This window comes from Rhinopithecus roxellana, chromosome 12, assembly GCF_007565055.1.
Source record: "Rhinopithecus roxellana isolate Shanxi Qingling chromosome 12, ASM756505v1, whole genome shotgun sequence".
NCBI classification, from domain to species: Eukaryota; Metazoa; Chordata; class Mammalia; order Primates; family Cercopithecidae; genus Rhinopithecus; species Rhinopithecus roxellana.
This window is the reverse complement of record NC_044560.1, coordinates 46,900,385-46,916,230: the sequence shown is the minus strand read 5'-3', so window position 1 is coordinate 46,916,230 and position 15,846 is coordinate 46,900,385. Positions and strand designations below refer to the sequence as shown.

The window sequence follows — 15,846 nt, the reverse complement described above, 5'->3', positions numbered from 1 at the left end:
AGTTAACGAATACAAATATGTTGGAATACAGATTCTGGCATCATGTATCTTTGGCTAATTGTTTATCTTCTCTAAGCCTCAGCTACCTCCTTTTTCAAATGGAGATTATTAATTCATTCAGCAAATATCTTACTGTGCATCTGTCATATAGCAGGCACTGTATGAACAAAGTATTGATTCTCTATTGGTGAACAAAATACATAACACCTGCCCTCACAGAGCTTCCAGTCTAGTGATTGTATAGCATCAACCTCAGAGGATACTGTGGGAATTAATAAGAGTATCTGGTACATAGCAATACCTTAATACATTTCAGATGATTTTGATTTTATTCATATTTTGTTCAGAGTTGTTTAGCTCAGTTCTTTTTTTTTTTTTTTTTTTTTTTTTGAGACGGAGTCTCGCTCTGTCGCCCAGGCTGGAGTGCAGTGGCCGGATCTCAGCTCACTGCAAGCTCTGCCTCCTGGGTTTACGCCATTCTCCTGCCTCAACCTCCCGAGTAGCTGGGACTACAGGCGCCCGCCACCTCGCCCGGCTAGTTTTTTGTATTTTTTAGTAGAGACGGGGTTTCACCGTGTTAGCCAGGATGGTCTCGATCTCCTGACCTCGTGATCCGCCCGTCTCGGCCTCCCAAAGTGCTGGGATTACAGGCTTGAGCCACCGCGCCCGGCCAGCTCAGTTCTTTTTAGTTCATTTATATTAATGCCTTTGTCTCTGAAAGTATGTCCCATAGAGAATTCGTCTTTTTATTCCTTGATGGCTCCATGCAACATCCTGAAGAGCTGGGAGAATGGAAAAATGCATATACAAGATACTTTTTGTTGTTGTTGTTCCCAGGACAAGTTTCGCTCTTGTTGCCCAGGCTGGAGTGCAATGGCGCCATCTTGGCTCACTGCAACCGCCGCCTCCCAGGTTCAAGCAATTCTCCTGCCTCAGCCTCCCAAGTAGCTGGGATTACAGGTGCATGCCACCATGCCTGGTTAATTCTTTGTATTTAGTAGAGACAGGGTTTCACCATATTGGTCAGGCTGGTCTCAAACTCCTGACCTCAGGTGATCCACCTGCCTCAGCCTCCCAAAGTGTTGGGATTACAGGAGTGAGCCACTGTGCCCAGCCCATATACAGGATTCTTAAGCATTTATAACCCATCTTCTCATTGGGCTGTAGGTCAGGGATGATAGAGAATTAAATTAATGTAAGAACCATTGCCCTGATTTCTTTTTAGAACTCAGAAAAATTTTCTTTCTTCTTTTTTTTTTTTTTTTTTTTTTGAGACAGAGTCTTGCTCTGTTGCCCAGGCTGGAGTGCAGTGGCGCCATCTTGGCTCACTGCAAGTTCCGCCTTCCGGGTTCACACCATTCTCCTGCCTCAGCCTCCCAAGTAGCTGGGACTATAGGCGCCCGCCACCACATCCAGCTAATTTTTTTGTATTTTTAGTAGAGACAGGGTTTCACCATGTTAGCCAGATGATCTCGATCTCCTGACCTTGTAATCTGCCCGCCTCAGTCTCCCAAAGTGCTGGGATTATAGGTGTGAGCCACTGTGCCCAACAAGAAAAATTTTCAATTATTATTCTATGATATGTGAAGAATTTGTATGCAGTATAATCCCAAATCCAATGTGCTTTTGAGTTGAGTATAGGAAATTGATTTAATGATGACTACCAAGAAAGCTAAAGCCAGTGTTATAATAGCTGTTCTTTGGATATTGCAGTGTAGTAGATTGTAGAATTATACTGAATTATATAGGAAGTATTTGCAAGTGGGCTTTTAGATTATACCTATTGGGTTTCTGAGAGCAATTATGAGTAGTTGCTTTACCCTCTGACACTGTGTTTGTTTGTATAGTCCCTCCCTCAATTGAAGTAAAATCCTCGGTGTCTTGATTATTTTTATAACTTCATTGTTTGTACATATTATTTATCATTACTGTTTTGTCTCTATGGTATGGCTTTGCTCACAGTCTCCTTTTATTTATACTTGATCTTAATTCCTTCAGACCCTTAGATGAGGCTAATTTATAGAAAATAGCAAAAAGAGAGGTCAAGCATACATTGTGGCTTCTTTGAAGCCAGAAACTCAGCTTCTCTTTGAGAGCCCTGTCCATGACAGACTTTTGGTGTAACATTTGCTAGCAGTTTTGTTGCTGCGGGACTGCACCATTACAGTGGAAGAGCAGTCAGCAAATTCTGTCCCATCAATGGCTCAGTTCACATACAAAAGAAATTTTACATTAAGCCCCTGAAAGACAATATGATTAAATCTCAGCTTCTTTACCCTTTACTTCCACGCTAGTAAGAGGGTTACTGAATTAATTTCAAAAGGCATTAACATATAATCACCATGTAGACTGGAATGAGACTTACGCTAGAGTATTGGCTTTCCCAAAGCAATTAGTCCCGGAAAATGCACAGGCCTGGGCATGGGGCTGTCATATGAATATAAGATTCATTTATAATCTTCCCTTCAGTGCAAATGTGGGAAAAAAGTGTTGATAGGGATGTGCAGGGAATTGGAGTGATCTGTCAGGTTCTAGAAGCAGACAGAAGGAACAAAGTGGGTGACACAAGAAGTGCACAATTGATTGGGCTAGTGTATTGAGCTGTGTTTCGTCTGGCTCCCAAGCCTTTTGAGATAGAAGAAGTGTGCAGTACATTCCCTTTGTATCATTTACCTTAAGGATAACCCAAGTAAAATCCTGTTATTTTGCACATGTATAAAATGATATTTAAGAATCATGAAAAAATCAAAAGCATGAATGTGTCCCATATTTGTCACAGATAAACTCAGATCTCAGTGTCCAGCAATATTTTTTTTATATATTTTTTTGAAACGGAGTCTCGCTCTGTCCTCTGACTGTATATATATGTGTGTGTGTATGTGTCTTTCTTCTGACTCTGTGTGTGTGTGTGAACACAAAGTTTTTAATTTTTATGTAAAAAAAACACATGATTATTTTCCATTATTGTTTTGGTAATAATTTGAAAGGCTTTTCCCTGTACCAAGGTTATATTGTTTTGTTTTTTTGTTTTTGAGATGGAGTCTCACTTTGTCGCCCAGGCTGGAGTGCAGTGGCCGGATCTCAGCTCACTGCAAGCTCCGCCTCCCAGGTTTACACCATTCTCCTGCCTCAGCCTCCCGAGTAGCTGGGACTACAAGCGCCCACCACCTCGCCTGGCTAGTTTTTTGTAATTTTTAGTAGAGACGGGGTTTCACCACGTTAGCCAGGATGGTCTCGATCTCCTGACCTCGTGATCCACCCATCTCGGCTTCCCAAAGTGCTGGGATTACAGGCTTGAGCCACCACACCCGGCCTAGTAATATTTATTTTATAAGAGAAAAAAACTGAAACCATAAAAGTTAAATGACTTGCCCAAGTATACATGCAGCTGCTTTATGCAGAACTCCTGCCAGGAGCCCTTACCAGCACCACTGTCTCAGCAGTTTATCCGTGACTCTCTGCTTGCTGCCAGTGAACTGTTTTTGAAATCTTTTGGAAAACTTAGATATGTTTGGAAGTACAGTAGAGTAGTTAATAAATCACTAGCTTCTGCATATGTATGGATAAGATTGCTTATAATTTATAGTCAGAAGCTTCTGTCATCTAGATTGGCACTTTTAGATTACCATACATGGATGCAATTTTATGAAGTGTGTTTCTTAATGAAATAACTATGCCCTAAGAGACCTCATGTAATAAAATATCCCATTACAGAAACAGTAGTTTGAGGAATAGGAAGAAGAACAAAGAATTAAAAATTGCAAGAAAATAACTTTTCCTGTAGCTTTATTAATAGCGATAGGTTCTTTTTTTTCTTTTCTTTCTTTTTTTTGAGATGGAGTCTTGCTGTATCACCCAGGCTGAAGTGCAGTGGCACAATCTTGGCTCACAGCAAACTCTGCCTCCTGGGTTCAAGTGATTCTTGTGCCTCAGCCTCCTGAGTACCTGGGATTACAGGTGCACACCACCATGCCCAGCTAATTTTTGTATTTTAGTGGAGATGCAGTGTCACCATGTTGTCCAGGCTAGTCTCGAACTCCTGACCTCAAGTGATCTGCCTGCCTTGGCCTCCCAAAGTACTGGGATTACAGGGGTGAGCTACTGCGCCTGGCCAGAGATAGGTTCTAAATAGCTGAAAGTGTAAAAATAAATTGATCAAGTGTTCGATTGTAGCTATGGTTTCACTAATACTAAATACTATTCACTAATACTAAAATATTACATTTTAGTATGTGATTTGTTGTATGTCAATATTGTATCTCAAAGCTATCAATAAATGGGTGATTAAACCTGACACAAATACATTTTGTAAGCAAGCCCTGAATATGAGCTTCCCATATGCAGAGCCAAAGTCACCTCATTTTGTTATTCATAAGATGATCTGCAACCCGGTTCACAACTCTAAAAGTTGCCAGAAGACTGTGGTGCTGGCTGAGTGGTCAGCCTCACACACTAAGTGCAGTCCTCAGGTCATTACAGCATTGTCACCAATAGCTATCTGTGTCTTGCTAATCATGTTCCCTAAGTAATCAATTATGTTATACTCAGTTTCAGTTACAAAAGACTTGCTCATTAAAAGAAATTGGGAGTGAGGTTGGTGCTGAATAGGGAATTGAGCTGACATTGAGTACTTACTATTTGCCTGGCAGTGCTAAATTCTTCACACGCATTCTCTCTCTTAACTTTTACCATAACCCTATGAAGTAGGTGCTTAAATTCCCATTTTATAGGTAAGGAAACTGTGACATTAAGGGTTGGGATAAATATGCAGACACTGGCTTTTCTGACTCAAAGGCTATGTTTTTAAGTTATTTGAGTTCTGGATTAATAATGATTCTAGAAGGTAATAAGTGAATTCATTATCATTTTGTATTAATACTTTTGGTAGATACAGATTAATGCAATTTATCTAGTACTAGTTTAAAACACCCAAGGTAGTTTCTCACAATACAATTCCATGCAATTCTTATCTTCTTAGTTGTGTGTGTGTGTGTGTGTGTGTGTGTGTGTGTGTGTGTGTGTTTAAAGACAGGGTCTCGCTCTGTCACCCAGGCTGGGGGTGCAATGGAATGATCATAGCTCACTGCAACTTGAAACTCCTGGGCTCCAGTGATCCTCCCTCCTCAGCTTCCTGAGTAGCTAGGACTATAGGTGCATGCCAGTGTGCCCAGCTAATTAATATATATGTGTGTGTGTGTGTGTGTGTGTGTGTTTCCTTTTTGAGACAGAATCTCACCCTGTCACCCAGGCTGGAGTGCAGTGGTGTGATCTTGGCTCACTGCAACCTCCACCTCCTAAATTGAAGCTATTCTCCTGCCTCAGCCTCTTGATTAACTGAGATTATAGGCATGCGCCACCAGGCCTGGCTAATTTTTTTTGTATTTTTAGTAGAGATGGGGTTTCACCATGTTGGCCAGGCTGGTCTAAACTCCTGACCTTAAGTGATCTGCCTGCCTCCGCCTCCCAAAGTTCTGGGATTACAGGCATGAGCCACTGCGCCCAGCCCAGCTAATTTTTATTTAATTTGTTGTAGAGTCAAAGTCTTTCTGTATTGCCCAGGCTGATCTCCAACTCCTAGGCTCAAGCAATCTTCCCACCTCGACCTCCCAAAGGGCTGGAATTACAGATGTGAGCCACTGTGCCCAGCCTATCTTCTAAAAATTCAATGCCACTTCGAATTAATTAAAAGTAGTACGTAGTTGTGAAATTACATTCATCGCCTAAGAACCAAAGAAGAAGAAAATTAATTTGATGAGCTTGTTCTTGCACTAGGAGAGCTTGCCTGAACTTGTAATTAAAGACCTTTACCCTTCAGTTCCTCCAGAGAGTTAGAGTTTTATTTTCCAGCTGCAGAAACTATTATGTAAAACCTAGTTCGTATCGGTTGGCCTCATTCTTTTGTTTCCTGCTATGAAGTCTTTTGAGTTCTATTTCTGCCATTTTTGTTTCTGACTGTGGCTTGTTTGGAGAAGAGTTAAATTATTTAGTCATACTTCCTTATGCCACTGAAATATTGAGGCCAAAAATCCATATTCTTGTCTTGGAGGAATGACAATCGTTTATTTTTTATTACTGCAGTCCTCATTATTGCTCTCACAAAAGCTTATGTGTGGTCTCTCCAGTGAGCCAAATTATCTTAAAATTATGGAAAGTGCCATGAAAATAGAAAGTAAAAATGATGATTGAAGAAGCAGATTACTGAAGAAATTCTCTTAAAAAAAAAAAAGTAGTGACAAGAACGTATGCTGGAGAAGAAATTTACAGAAGGAGTAATTTTCAGCAGTGCCTGGTTCGACTCTTCTTTCTGCGGTTTTCCCCCATGTCTTCCATAACCTATTGGGATTGTTCTCTGGGCCTCCACTTCCTCCTTTGTCCAGCGCCTTCCCAACTTCCTTCCTGTCCTATGGATATTGTAGTGACTATACTGAAATGCAGCCTGGAAAAATATGCTCTTAGAATTGAGAGAAGTTTTCTTATATTAGCCTTTTGTATTTTGCTTTATTTGTTTATTTTCTGCCCCATTAACAGTATATAAGAGAGGCAGGGCACAGTGGCTCACACCTGTAATCCCAGCACTTTGGGAGGCTGAGGTGGGCAGATCACCTGAGGTCAGGAGTTCAAGACCAGCCTGGCCAACATGGTGAAACACATGTCTACTAAAAATAACAAAAATTAGCCAAAAATGGTGCTACACAGCTGTAATCTCAGCTACTTGGGAGGCTGAGCCACAAGAATTGCTTCAACCTGGGAGGTGGAGGTTACAGAGTGAGACTCTATCTCAAAACAAAACAAAACAAAACAAAACAAAAAAAACAGTACATAAGAGAGGCCGTTCCACTCCTTCCACCCCAAAAGCTAGCAAATACTGGATATTATAAGACCTTAGGCAACCTGATAGGTGAAAATTTTGTCGTTAGAGCAAGTTTTTCTCTACATACACAGGTAAGGAAGAAAGTAGTACTGTGCTGAGATGAGGCAGAGTTGTGGTTTTTGTTTTTGTTGTTTTTTTGGTTTTCTTTTAGGCAGAGTCTTGTTCTGTCGCCCAGGCTGGAGTTCAGTGGTACCATCTCGGCTTACTGCAACCTCTGCCTCCCAAGTTCAAGCAATTCTCCTGCCTCAGCCTCCCGAGTAGCTGGAATTACAGGCGCCTGCCACCATGCCCAGCTCATTTTTGTATTTTGGGTAGAGATGGGGTTTCACCAGGCTGGTCTCGAACTTCTGACCTCAGGTGATCCTCCCACCTCAGCCTCCCAACGTGCTGGGATTACAGATGTGAGCCATCACGCCCGGCCCAGAGTTTTTAAAGTTGACACTTGAGTTGGGTTTTTCTCTGTCTTTACCACTGTACAAAAATAATAGAATGAGAATTGGGTGCTGGGTTTTGTTTTGTTGTTTTAGTGGTGGCAGGAAGCTGGGGATGCAGGTGATTGGGATGAGTATTACAGAGGTAGCAGGAGTCCCATGGCACCAAGTTCTGTCTTCTTGTTACCCATTCCAGAGGCCCCGAACCTACGTAGAGGCTTTGAGATCAGGAGACTTGAGCTTGGATTCCGGCTCTGCCACCTCCTTACCTAGAACCCCTATATAAGTCACTGAGTTTGTGAGTCTCAGTGTCGTCATTACAAAAGTACAGGAACACCAACCTTCTCTGTCATGGTGAGCAGTGTGGCAGTGCTGGACTCTATGGGTTATACTTTAAAAACTATCAACCGTATATGATGTAATCCTGTCCCTGCAGGACTGATTCACTAACAAGATTACTGTTTAAAAGAAAGAAAAAGAGAGCAGGGCACAGTGGCTCATGCCTGTAATCCCAGCACTTTGGGAGGCTGAGGCAAGTTCATCATTTGAGGTCAGGAGTTCAAGGCCAGCCTGGCCAACATAGTGGAACCCTGTCTCTACCAGAAATACAAAAAAGTTATCTGGGTATGGTAGTGCATGCCTGTAATCCCAGCTACTTGGGAGGCTGAGGCAAGAGAATCGCTTGATCCCCGGAGGCAGAGGTTAAAGAGAGAGAGAGAGAAACTGAAGTTGGAAGGGGGCACAGTTAGGGAGTTTATTGATAGAGTCCTTTAATGACTGAATGGGTTTTTGACTATGTCTATACAAGGGACAAGTAAAGTAGTTTGAAGGTAAGAGAAAAGATTTCTAGCAACAGAGAGAATTGAGGTGGGGTTCTAATTAGATCAGCTGTTTTTATGAAAAGAAGGAAACATTAAGCATTACTAGTTTAGGGAAAGTCTTGACTGGTGGCATATAGCGATGTTTTTGGAAGAAGAAATTCCAGGTCATTTTTCACCTGAGTCCTGTCTGCTTTTGTGGCTAACAATACTATTGATAGAGTTAGGCTGTAATATCTCCATGTCCTAGGAAACCATGATTCCTGTGCAATGTAAGAGGTGGATTATACTGTGCCTTTATTCATGTATTCTTTCCTTTGCCATGCAGCTAATAGGAAATTACCTATAGTCACCTACTTCATTTGACCAAGTGAAACAGCCTGTGGCAGTTGGAGCAACTTCCACAGGAGTATTCAAAATTAGAACAACACAGAAACATATTTCTCAATTTTCTCGAAGTCAGTATTTTTTCAAAAACATGTCAGGGTTTAGAATTCAAAAGGATATCTTACTATTTTCCCCATATAACGAATTTAGACAGACGTGAGCTGCATATTACTATATGCTGCCTTTAGAATGTATTTCAATTTAATTAGTTTTGTTTGAGAGAAAATAAATCTCTCATCTTTAAGCCTTTTAAATGAATGTGATCCTTTGGAAACATTATACTTCACAAGAAATAGATGAAATTGCAGCTGTGGAAGATCTTACTTCAGCACTGCAATTTCCGTTAAAATGAGTCCTTGAAACCTGCTCCTTTGCCCAAGGTGTTAAGAAGTGGCTGCTTCTTGTACACTATTTTGTCTTTTCCAAGGAAAAAATTAATGTGAGAATTTATTCAGAAGCCTTTTTTCATTATTGTGAAATTGTGTTTCACCTGAGTTTCAGGCATCTGCCCTGTCCCATCTCTAACCTGACACCCCTTTCCTCCCTTCGGTTCTCCCATCTGCAAAGTGGGAGCAGTGGTTTGGAAAGTGGGCATCCTCTTCAAATGGGGGCCGGTGCCCAAGATTTTTGGAGAGAAGAAACTACCTCTATTATCTCTGTCAGTCTACTTCCCTCCTCCCCAGCCTGAAAGCTACACTGAAAAGGTACCTGTGGTTCCTACAGAGAGACCTTGAGTTTCACACCTGCGTGCCTTTCATATGCTTTTCCCCAGTCATGGAGTCCTCTTGCCACTTACTTCCCCTGTGCCTGCTAAGCTTCTCTCTAAACATTTGTCTACTCCTTCTTAAGGGAAAACACCCACCTCCAAGATGAGACAATTGCTTCTTGTTTTATGCCTACACACATCATATGGCAATGCAATTATTTGTTTCCAAAACCATGTCACTTACAGAGTACTAGATCCTTGAGGGTAGCAACCGTATCTGACAAAGTCACTTCTACAAAGTGGCTTTCAGAGAATCTGGTACCTGGAACACACTTAGTGTTTAGTACATGGCAGCTATGATGACAATGGTAATGAAAATTCCTGTATCCTCATCACTTATGCAATGATTAAGTGAATAAATGGGTGAATATTCAACATATCTATTATACTTTTATTGGAGCATTTCTTGGTCTGAGGTTTCTACTTTGTGAGCCCTATAAATTGGAATTCCAATTTCAGAGAATTAAAAAATGAGTTACTTATCCTATGGCTTTTTTTTCACCCCAGGTAAATACCCTTAGGGAATGTTTTTTAATTAATAAGCTTTTAAACTGAAAGAGATTTTGGCTATAAATTCTGATTCTAGATGTGTTAGGTTGGTCACATTTCTTAAACTCACTGTGCCTCAATTTCTCCATCTATTTAATGAGGTAACCATGCAGTTTTCTACTGTTTTGAGTGAGACAAGTAATGTATTAGGCTTGTGTGCACATGTATGTGTGTGTGCCCTCTATGTTGTAAGCGTTTATTAAATGGTACTATTATAGTTATAAAATGTCAATATAGAAAAACAAACTGAAAATCACCTTAAATTAAATACCACCACAGATATGATCATTGCTGACATTTAGTAGAGATACTCACAGAACTTTCTTTAAACCCACACAGAAACTTTTACATAAATGAAAATAATGTGGTAAATAAATAGGTTGCATGAAATTTGTTATTTTCTTCATTCTGCATGCAGTGTTTTCTTTCCACGACAATGCATTTACATCTGTATCATCCTCCCCTACCTCTGTTTAGTACCACAGTTTTCCATTTATTGATATATGATCATTAGTATAATCGTTTGTTGGTTAATATGTAGTTTTTTTCCCTTTTTCTCTTTTAAAAGAATAGCCATGAGAGGGATGACTGGGTTTTTTAATTTTTTAGGATAAGGTTTTTTGTTTGTTTGTTTTTGTTTTTGTTTTTTGGCATAGTTTCACTCTGTCACCCAGGCTTGAGGGCAGTGGCGTGATCTCAGCTTACTGCAGCCTCCACCTCCTGGGTTCAAGCTATTTTCATGCCTCAGCTTCCTGAGTGGGCAGAGTGGTCTCGAACTCCTGACCTCAAGTGATCCACCCACCTTGGTTTCCCAAAGTACTAGGATTACAGGTGCCCAGCCTAGGATACATTCTTAGAAGTGGAATTATTAGATTAAAAGTTAACCTATAAAAATATTCATCGTTATAAGTACTTATGATTTGCTTTTTTTTTTTTTTTTTTTTTTTTGGTCTGTGTGTTACATTCAAAAAAGAGTTTATTAAAGAAAAAAATTGGTCCAGGCACAGTGGCTCATACCTGTAGCCCCAGCACTTTGGGATGCTGAGATAAGAGGATTGCCTGATCCCAGGAGTTCAGGACCACCCTGGGCAAGATAGCAAGACCTTGTCTCTACCAAAAAAATTAGCCAGGCATGGTGGTACATACCTGTAGTCCTAACTACTTGGGAGGCTGAGGTGGGAGATTCCTTGAACCTGGGAGTTAGAGGCTTCGAGGCTACAGTGAGCTGTGATTGTGCCACTGCACTCCAGCCTGGACAACAGAGCAAGACCCTGCCTCTTAAAAAAAAAGCAAATTACAGAGAAGGACTCTCAGATTTAATTATCACCAATTCAAATTACATGAATTTCAACTCGGTTCTTTAATAATAATTTGTCACTTTTCATAATCCTTCTGCTTTAGTAAAAGTGTGGGTGGGGTATTGTTAGGTATAATACAACACGATGTTCACACCTCAGGCAAACCTGTTACTTGAGCTAAACATTAATTTTTATATAATTAATATTTCCATTCCCATTCCTAACTTAAGTTAATTAACTTTTACTTGCAATTTGGCAGTTTTTTTAGTAGACTTAATTGAGCTGCTCTTTGGTATAAATTTCTTTTTGTTTTTTTTTTTTGAGACGCAGTCTCACTCTGTCGCTCCAGGCTGGAGTGCAATGGCGTGATCTTGGCTCTCTGCAACCTCCATCTCCCAGGGTCAAGCTATTCTCCTGTCTCTGCCTCCCAAGTAGCTGGAATTACAGGTGCATGCTGCCACACCCGGCTAATATTTTGTATTTTTAGTAGAGACACCATGTTCCCCAGGCTGGTCTCGAACTCCTGAGCTCAGGCAATCCACCCACCTCAGCCTCCCAAAGTGCTAGGAGTACAGGCATGAGCCAGTGTGTCCAGCCCAGTATAAATTTCTATTTGTGTTAGTTGAACTATAAAAAATTAAAAGTAGTTGAAAACCTATCACTTCATATTTTTGAATAATTAATTTTATTGAAACAAATCTCATTAAAGATCTCTAAAGTGAAAGTTTGTATAGTATAACAAAAGGATTTGTATTAATTTACTTTTGCTGAATTTTCATTGGATTAACGCTAATTCTACTTCTGCTAGGTTAATGTTATAATTAAGTATCCCATCTCTGGTACATAAATATAAGAAGACTTACCTTATATCAGATTGTCTTCCCCCACTACAGTAGTTGAAACCAGTCTATAAGTGGAAAAGTCAAACACAATGAAAATCCATTATAATATGGCTTAGAAGCTTTGCAAATACAGTCAGGCCTTAATGGCAGGGATACATTTCTGAGAAATGCATCACTGAGTGATTTTGTTGTATTAATGTCATAAAGTGTACAATCTAGATGATCTGGCCCACTCCACATCTAGGCTATATGGTATAAGGCTATTGTTCCCAGGCTGTAAACCTGGGCAGCATGTTACTGTACTGAAAACTGTAGGCAATTGTAACACAATGGTAAATATTTTTATATCTAAACATAGAAAAGGTACAATAAAAGTATGGCATTATAATCGTATGGGACCACAATCATATATGTGGTCCATCCTTGACTGAGGCATTATTATGTGGCACATGACTATAGAGGTATTTCTCATTTGAGGTTGTTATCTTCAGTATCCAGAGCTACTATAATTTGCTACTGAATGACATTTTATTGAGTTGGAAATTCAGAATCTGGGAAAAAAATGAATTCACTTACCCCTAAGGTAAAATATTACTGTCTTTCTGGGATTAGGCATCATGAAGCTGAGACAGAAGTTACTAGAACTATCTGGAAGACCTCAGAAGGCCCACTTTGTCAGTAATCAGATGAGGAAGCTAAAAACAGATAAGAAAACCAGAATTGTAGGTCAAGAGCATAGAAAGCTCCTTTGGACAGAAAGTTTTTTCCCTTTTTCTTTTTCTTCTTTTGTATCTTTTTGGATGCCAAGGCAAATTACTGAACATCTGAAAGAGCACAAGACTAGGAGATTGAAAGAGGTATGTCAGTTAGATTTACAAATTAATATTTAGAATTAGCAGGAGCCTAAGAAACCATATCAATGAATACTTTTTGGTTTCAAAGAACAGAAATTAGTTCAAATAATTGTCCCAGTCAACTTGCGCTGACCATAGACATCTATTTCTCACAGTTCTGGAGGCTGAGAAGCCCAACATCTAGATGCTGAGATAATTTGGTTCCTGGTGAGGGCTGTCTTCCTGGTTTGCAGACAGTGTTCCTGCTGTATACACACACATGGTGAAGGGAGAGATTATGTCTCTTATTGTAAGGGCACTAATTTCCTCTATGAGGGCTCCATCCTCATGACCTTGTTACTTCCCAAAGACCCCACATCCAAATACTATCGTATTGGGAATTAAGGTTTCAACATATGAATTTGCAGAGGGGCATAAAAATTCAGCCCATAGCAACAGCTTCACCAAAAAAGTAGAATCTATTGCAATCATGTGAATCCTTCCTGGAACCTGAAGATGAGGATGCACCAGGGCCTCGGGAAATGATGGCTTTTCCAGTCCCTTCATCTGTGTGGCAGAATATGGACATCTCGCAGAAGCTTAATGAACATGTAAAAAAGTGCTGTGTCTCAGCTCCAATTAAAAACCCTCTAAAGAGAGAATCTCCTCAGCCGTGGCCCAGAGTGGCATGACAAGCAACACAAACTTGGCTGCTCACCATAAAGGATGGTATTTGTGATGAGAGGATTTGAAGGACAGTCCCTCACAAAGAGAAGCAGTTGTGTGCTGGCAACGATCCCCCTAGATATCTACTATATCCCTCATCTGGTCTGGCTTTCTCATCTTAGTGATATAGAAATTGAGATAGAATGCCATTAAATTACTTCCCATAGTCATGGCTTGGTGAATGTGAGAAAAAGATATAATTTATCATCCAAACTGGGTAACTATTAGTAGGCACAGTGGCTCATGCCTGTAATCCCAGCACTTTGGGAGGCCAGGGCAAGTGGATCGGTTGAGTCCAGGAGTTCAAGACCAGCCTGGGTAACATGGCAAGACCCTGTCTTTATGAAAAATGAGCCTGGTGTGTAGTGTGCACCTGTAGTCCCAGCTACTCAGGAAGCTGAGGTGGGAGGATTGTTTGAGTCTGGGAGGTCAAGTCTGCAGTGAGCCATGATCGCACCATTGCACCCCAGCCTGGGTGACAGAGCAAGACCCTGACTCAAAAATAAATGAGTAATTGGAACAACGTAAATAAACTAGGCTGTCTCAGGAAAATCAGGATATATGATTACCCTTGAATGAAAGAGTCATAGACCTCAGGTTTTAAAATAATAAATAGATTATTTGGGTAAATTGGGAAGCATCAAATCAGGACTAAAGATGGTTCTTCCCACCATTGTGGGATGATGTCAAAGATAAAGACATGTCTAAATAATTTATTGTTCTTCCCTTACATCATTCAGTCACCTTTGAAAGAAGAAACTTTGAGAAAGGCACTTAGTTTTTCTACTTCACAGTTTACTGGAAGCAAATGGAAAATAATCTTTTTCCAATTTCAAGATAATCTGAATGAGCACTCCAGGTCATGAAAGGTGGGGAGCAATAGTTGATCCAAAATGAAATATCTTAATTGTTTTTCTTGAGGCTGGGTCAGAAAAAGCTAAAGGGGTAGTCAACCTATATATATTGAACCTATTTGTTTACAGGCATACTTCAGATAGATTATGGGTTCCATTCTAGACTACCACAATAAAGTGAGTATCAGAATAAAGTGAGTCACGTGTGTTTGTTTGTTTCCCAGCATATGTGAAAGTTTTGTTTACACTATGGTCTATAAAGTGTGCATTAGCATGATGTCTAAACAAGTACACACATTAATTTTAAAATAATTTATTTCTAAAAAATGTGAATCATCTAAGCCTTCATCAAGTTGTCATCTTTTTGCTGGTGGAGAGTCTCCTCCGTGTTGATGGTTGCTGACTGATCAGGGTGGTGGTTGCTGAAGGTTGGGGTGGCTGTGACAACTTCGTAAAATAAGATAACAATGACATTTGCCACATCGATTGACTCCTTTCATGAAAGATTTCTCAGTAACATCGGATGCTGTTTAATAGTATTTTACCCACAGTAGAATTTCTTTCAAAATTGGAGTCAGTCCTCTCAAACCCTAGGACTGCTTTATCAATGAAGTTTATGTAATAGTCTAGATTCATTGTCATTTCAACAATGTTCAAAGCATCTTCACCGGGAGTAGATTTCATGTCAAGAAACCACTTTTGGCCAGGCCTGGTGGCTCGCGCCTGTAATCCCGGCACTTTGGGAGGCCCAGGTGGGCAGATCACAAGGTCAGGAGTTGGAGACCAGCCTGGCCAATATGGTGAAACCCTGTCTCTACTAAAAATACAAAAATTGCCGGGCGTGGTGGCTCAAGCCTGTAATCCCAGCACTCTGGGAGGCAGAGACGGGTGGATCACGAGGTCAGGAGATCGAGACCATTCTGGCTAACCCGGTGAAACCCCGTCTCTACTAAAAATAAAAAAAATAAAAAAAAAATTAGCCGGGCGAGGTGGCGGGCGCCTATAGTCCCAGCTACTCGGGAGGCTGAGGCAGGAGAATGGCGTAAACCCGGGAGGCGGAGCTTGCAGTGAGCTGAGATCCGGCCACTGCACTCCAGCCTGGGCGACAGAGCGAGACTCCGTCTCAAAAGAAAAAAAAAATACAAAAAAAAAAAAAAAAAAAAAAAAACAAAAATTAGCTGAGCGTGGTGGTGGGCGCCTGTAATCCCAGCTACTGAGGAAGCTGAGGCAGGAGAATTGCTTGAACCTGAGAGGCAGAGGTTGCAGTGAGCTGAGATCGCGCCATTGCACTTCCAGCCTGGGAGACAGAGTGAGACTCCATCTCAAAATAAAAAAAAAAAAAAGAAGAAGAAGAAGAAACCAGTTTCTTTGCTCATCCATAGGAAGCAGCTCCTCTTCTGTTCAAGTTTGATCATGAGATTGCAACAATCCAGTCCCATCTTCAGGCTCCACTTCTGATTCTAGTTCTCTG

The 15,846-nt window shown here is 40.6% G+C and overlaps 1 protein-coding gene across 4 annotated transcripts in view; it reads left to right on the top strand.

The window, feature by feature from the left end:
• The window catches only part of PATJ (PATJ crumbs cell polarity complex component), a 427,780-nt gene that overhangs the window by 255,009 nt on the left and 156,925 nt on the right, over positions 1-15,846 (top strand). The gene's annotated exons all lie outside the window — the stretch shown is intronic.